General features: G+C 46.0%; 1 long non-coding RNA gene across 3 annotated transcripts in view; it reads left to right on the top strand.

The window, feature by feature from the left end:
* The first annotated feature begins 3,632 nt into the window (after positions 1–3,632).
* Positions 3,633–6,000, top strand: part of LOC140483956 (uncharacterized) — a 55,233-nt gene continuing 52,865 nt past the window's right edge. For all 3 annotated transcript variants that reach the window (XR_011962092.1, XR_011962090.1, XR_011962091.1), the window contains exon 1: positions 3,633–3,719. This is a non-coding gene — a long non-coding RNA (uncharacterized lncRNA). The remainder of the gene's footprint in view (positions 3,720–6,000) is intronic.

The following is a 6,000-nucleotide window of genomic DNA, read 5'->3' as shown; positions in this document are numbered from 1 at the left end:
GAGAGAGTGTTGGCGAGAGAGAGTGGACGAGAGTGAGACTGGGTGAGAGTGAGAGAGTGGTCGAGAGAGAGAGTGGGAGAGAGTGAGAGAGGGGGCGAGAGTGAGAGAGTGGGCGAGAGGGAGAGTGGGCAAGAGAGAGTGGGTGAGAGAGAGTGGGAGAGAGAGAGAGTGGGCGAGAGAGTGTGGGCGAGACAGAGAGTGGGTGAGAGAGAGTGTGGGTGAGAAAGATAGTGGGTGAGAGAGAGTCTGGGTGAGAGAGAGAGTGGGTGAGAGAGAGAGTGGGTGAGAGAGAGTGTGGGCGAGAGCGAGTGTGGGTGAGAGAGAGTGTGGGTGAGAGAGAGTGTGGGTGAGAGAGAGTGTGGACGAGAGAGAGTGTGGGTGAGAGAGAGAGTGGGTGAGAGAGAGTGTGGGAGAGAATGAGTGTGGGTGAGAGAGAGTGGGCGTGAGTGTGACTGGGCGAGAGTGAGAGAGTGGCCTAGAGAGAGAGTCGGAGTGAGTGAGAGTGTGGGCGAGAGAGAGTGGGCGAGAGAGAGAGTGGGTGATAGAGAGTGTTGACCAGAGAGAGAGTGGGCGAGAGTGAGAGAGTGGGCGAGAGACAGAAACGTGCAAGAGAGAATGTGGGCGACAGAGAGTGTGGGTGGGAGTGAGACTGGGCAAGAGTGAGAGAATGGGCAAGAGAGTGGGCGTGAGAGAATGTGGGCGAGAGAGAGTGTCGTCGAGAGAGAGGGTGGGCGAGAAATAGAGTGGGTGAGAAAAAGACAGTGGGCGAGAGAGAGAGTGTGAGTGAGAGAGATCGGCAAGAGAGAGAGTGTGAGAGGGAGAGTGAGTGTGAGAGAGTGTGTGGGAGAGAGTGGGCGAGAGAGAGTGTGGGTAAGAAAGAGATGGGCAAGGGAGTGAGTGGGCGAGAGTTGGTGAGAGAGAGAGTGGGCGAGAGAGAGTGGACGAGAGAGAGAATGGGCGAGAGAGAGTGTGGGCGAGAGTGAGACTGGGCGAAAGAGAGAGAGTGGGCGAGAGAGAGTGGGCGAGAGAGTGAGTGGGCAAGAGAGTGAGTGGGGGGGAGAGAGTGTTGGCGAGAGAGAGTGGGTGAGAGTGAGAGAGTGGGCGAGAGAATGGGTGAGAGTGATATTGGGCGAGAGTGAGAGAGTGGGTGAGAAAGAGACAGTGGGCGAGAGAGAGAGTGTGGGCGAGAGAGATCGGCGAGAGAGAGTGTGTGAGAGGGAGAGTGTGTGTGAGAGAGAGTGGGCGAGAGAGAGAGTGGGTAAGAAAGAGATGGGCAAGTGAGTGAGTGGGCGAGAGTCGGTGAGAGAGAGAGAGTGGGCGAGAGAGAGTGGATGAGAGAGAGAATGGGCGAGAGAGAGTGGGGGTGAGAGAGAGTGTGGGTGAGAGAGATAGTGGGCGACAGATAGAGTGGGAGTGAGAGAGTGGGCGAGAGAGAGTGAGTGGGCGAGAGAGTGTGTGGGCGAGAGAGAGAGTGAGTGGGCGAGAGAGAGACGACCAAAGAAGCTGGACATCAGAGTCAAAAAGTGTCATGCTAGAAAAGCACAGCAAGTCAAGCAGCATCCGAGAAGCAGGAGCATTGATGTTTCGGGCATAAGCCCTTCATCAGGCATCACAGGCTTCAGAAAAATAACTGGCATAGACTTATGCCAATACATATGTAGACGGGTCAGACCATGTTCCTATCAGATTAGAGACTAATTTCAGATTTGGTACCATTCAGTGCAACATTTCAATATGATATTTACATATGTACCTAAAAGAGAAGTTGTCTAAAATTACAAGCTCTAGAATGATTTTACGATTAAACTTGGAAATAAAGCTGGTGAACAAGAATGGCAAAGTGAAGTCCCATCAGTATCGCCTTGGGCAGTGTCGAGTAAGAATTTGACAACAGAGTTGCCACTTTAGTGTAACCTGCAGTCTGGTCAAATTGCAGCAAAAATGTGTTCAATTTTATCTGCAAACTATTGAATGCAAAATCCTCCTTGTACAGTAATGAGGCAGAATTTTGGGATGTCATTTTTAAAATATATTATTTTCAAAGTTACTCACAATTAAGAGTGATCATTTGGTGCTGTCTGCATAACACAATATGAAGAGGAATTAACAAAAAAGAACATTATAACACAAATTCAGAGTCACTAATTCATTGATATTGCATGGGTCCAGCATTTATAAGTAATCAATTTTTAAAAATAAATACAGATACATTTACTAACTATATTGGAGTACAGTCAAGTTTCTTACTGAACTGTGACAGGATTGGACAGAGTCCACATGGATTTAAGAGAGGGGAATCATGCTTAGCAAATCTACTGAAAGAATCTACAGAGTTGAATATTAAATTAAGAAATTGCAGGACAATTAGAAAAGCTTATCAATAAACATGATAGACTGGGTTTTGTGAAAGAGAAACTATATTTGACAAACTTATGACAATTCATTGAGGAGATAACAAGCAGGGCTGATAAAGGGCAATCCAATGATGTTCTGTATTTGGATTTTTAATTTATTTTATGATTTTATCATTGCAAATGATAAGGTGTTACATAAAAGTTAATTGCACAATTTCGGAGCTCATGGTATCAGGGTAATGTATTAGAATGGATTGAGGATTGGTTAACCACACTGGTTGTTGCTGAGTCCTCACTTGCAGTGCTGTATACAATGTTAGCTCCCATATTTAATAAAGGATAAACCAACATCGGAGACTATTCAAAAAAGATTCACTTAGCTACTTCGACGACGAAAGGGTTGACCTGCCAAGAATAAATAAGCAGGTGTGATCTTATGGAAACAAGATTCTGAAGAGTTTGACAGGGTGGATGTTGACTAGATCTTCTAGCACCAGTAAAGTCTCAAACCAGGGGACTTTACAGAAGGGATCATTGATTTTAGAAAAAGTAAGTGTTTTTTTTCTCTCATTGAATGGCTAGAATTTTCTCGCCCGAACTTTTGTGAAAGTTAAATGCGGGAGGGGAATGGTTGGCTTACTCTTCGGAGGGTTGTTCTGGCTTGTTGGGCTGAAGGGCCTGTTTCCACACAGTAGGGAATCTATGATTCTATCTCAAATTATTTTAAAAGAGGGCAGATAGATTTTTGAAATATTGAGCAGTTGAGGGCTATGCGGATCAAGCATAAAAGAGGTGTCGATGCCTGGGTTGGCCTAGCCATGATCTGATAGAATGGGGCAACAAGCTGAAAGAGATAAATTGCCTACGCCTGCTCCGATTCCTTGAGGCTCCGTTTCATGTTTTTCATGTCTCCACAGAAGAGTGCGACACAATGTGCTAAAGATCTCAGATGTTGTGAAAATGGGGTGTTTATGTACTGATTCAGATGGCATTGACTCATCAATCACAGCTATACAGTCATGAGTAGGAAGGTAAGTCCCTCCATGAATAAAGGAAATCTACTGCAGAGCTCACACTAAAGGAATTCCTACCCTCAGTAAACTCTACCATCACTTTACCCAACACATCAGCAAAAGTAGGATACACTGCGCATGCTCTATCCAGCAAAGGGCCCTCGGGTGATTGATGTCTACACCGGACCAATGAAAGGACGGTGGGCGGGGCTGGAGGACCTAGGGGAGGTTGGTCCTCCAACCAATCAAAGTTAATGAAGGGCTGAGCTAAACTAAACCATGTGATCACCCTCGCGCGCGGTGCAGAGTCGCTGTAATGAATGTTCGGGAAGTTATGGAGAGAAAGGATACGGTAAGGAAAGAAATAAACAGGGAAACGGGAGAAAAACTGTGTTGCTATGAGCGGAGAGGTTTTACAAATTGTGCACGTCGGAAAACACAAATTTGAACGCCTCAGTCCCGTGTTTGCAGTAAATGGGGAATTGCCTCAGCGCGGCTACAGGGCTGAGTGAGCGCCGCCATCTTTATTCGGGACAATGACTCACTGGATACGTGCGGAGCCGCCATCTTTGTAGGGGGCAGAGTCATTGGGATCATCGCATCCAATACTGCTGTGATTCACCTCTGGGCTCCCTCATGACCACTTTGTCAATATATAGCCTCGTCAGTCTCGAAAGTAATTTATAGACAAAGGGTTTTTCTCTGCGGTCCAGCCCCTGACCATGTACTGCTCTATTATCAGATTACTTTTTTCTTGAATATTTTTGAGTCAAGAATTCTTTTTTCCAACAAGCAAGTGTATTTTCCTTCCATTTCTGACTATCAAATTCTGCACCATTTTCATTCCCTGTAATCCGTTTTGTACTCCCTGAAACATCAACTGTGTTCCTCCTTCCACAGATACCAGTGATTAATGTCAAATCCCTGTTGCCTGTGGAGAGGGTGATGTTTGACTTTCTTGCACAGCAGCAGTTTGTGTGGTGAAGGTGCTCCTACAATGTGGTTGGATAAGAGACATTACAGAGTATTCATTCAGCAACAGTGATGATGATTTGAAAATAATGTCCAAATCAACAACTGTTTGTATTTCTATTATCATGCTTATAATTTCACAAAAATACTATTGAGAACTTTAGCCATAAGGCCAGAGATGGAGATATTAGGTCAGGCCAATAAACCTGCCAAAAAGCAGGTTTTGAGGGATGTCTTAAAGGTGGAAAGCAAACCTGTGAGGTTTTGGCTGCGAATTTCAGACCATGCTGCTTCAGCAACTGTAGAAACAGCCACACAGATGAACTAATGAATTAACAAATGGTTGAGAGTCTCGAAGAAAATGGGTTGTCAAGGTCTCAAAGTGTGTGTGGTGCCGGGAGCTAGGGATTATCACAGCCAGGAATTAAATCAAGTGTGAAAATTTTAAATTGAAGGATATTGGCCAGGTGCTGGCAGGTAAGACTACATTGGGTTGGTGTATCTGGTCGGCATGGACGGGTTGGACCGAAGGGTCTGTTTCCTTGCTGTACATCTCTATGGCTGTATGCTGTTGATTCTAATTAGGAGCCTTTTGATGAATCAACAAGCAGAGATTTCGACTTTCTTGAGATTACAGGGAGGTTGAATGTGGGAAGCTGGCCCTGAGTGTGTTTGGAAAATGAAGTCTGGAGATAACACACAACGGATGAGAGTTTCAGTACATGAGCTGAGATGAGGGTGGAATCAGCTACAATTAGTGGTCTTGGAGTGGGACTGAGTTGTCACACTCACCTCGCCTCACCTCTGGGATTCACCTGGTTGTCAGGTTGTGAATCAGGGCAGTAACACAATCGGGAGCTGAGTGGCCCTGGTGGTGCCTAAAATGAGTGTCGCTCAGCTGGCTGTTGCTGAGCAGCTACTGCTTGGTAGCCCTGTCAATGACATCTTCCATCACTTTACTGCTGGTCGAGTGTGGACTGATAGATGGAAATTGGCTGGGTTGGATTGCCCTGTGTTTTTGTGTTGAACATCCCTGGGCAATGTTCCACATTGTTGGTAGATGCCAGTACTGGAGCGGTCCTTGGCTTGGTGGGTGGCAAGTTCTGGAGCACAAGATATCAGTATTATTGCCAGAATATTTGCAGGGCATGTAGCCTTTGCACTACTTAACCATTTCTTGATATTATTCAAACTGAATCGAACTGGCTCCAAACTCACATCTGTGATGTTGGAAACCACTGGAGAAGGCTGAGATGGGTCATCCCACTTTGCACTTCTGGCTGCAGATTGCTGCAAATGCTGTTGTCTTATCTGGTGCATGGTGTGTGAGGCTCCTCCATCAGTAAGGGTGGGGATATCTGTGATACTTCCTCCAGTGAGTTGTTTAATTGTCCATCACCGTTCACTACTGGGTGTGGCAGAACTGCAGAGCTCCGATCTGTTCCATTGGATGTAGGATCACTTAGCTCTGTTGCTTGCTGCTGATGCTGTTTGATATGCAGGTAGTTCTGTTTTATAGCTTCACCAGGTTGGCACTTCGTTTTTATTTCTGCCTGGTGCTGCTCATGGCATGCCCTCCTTTACTGTCCATTGTAATGGGTGAGTGCGGGATGTACAAACCCATGAGATTACAGATTGTGCTGGAGTACAGTTCTGCTGCT

This window comes from Chiloscyllium punctatum, chromosome 12 (assembly GCF_047496795.1).
Source record: "Chiloscyllium punctatum isolate Juve2018m chromosome 12, sChiPun1.3, whole genome shotgun sequence".
In the NCBI taxonomy this organism is placed as follows: domain Eukaryota; kingdom Metazoa; phylum Chordata; class Chondrichthyes; order Orectolobiformes; family Hemiscylliidae; genus Chiloscyllium; species Chiloscyllium punctatum.
Note: the sequence above shows the minus strand (reverse complement) of the source record. Positions and strands in the feature narration are given on the sequence as shown.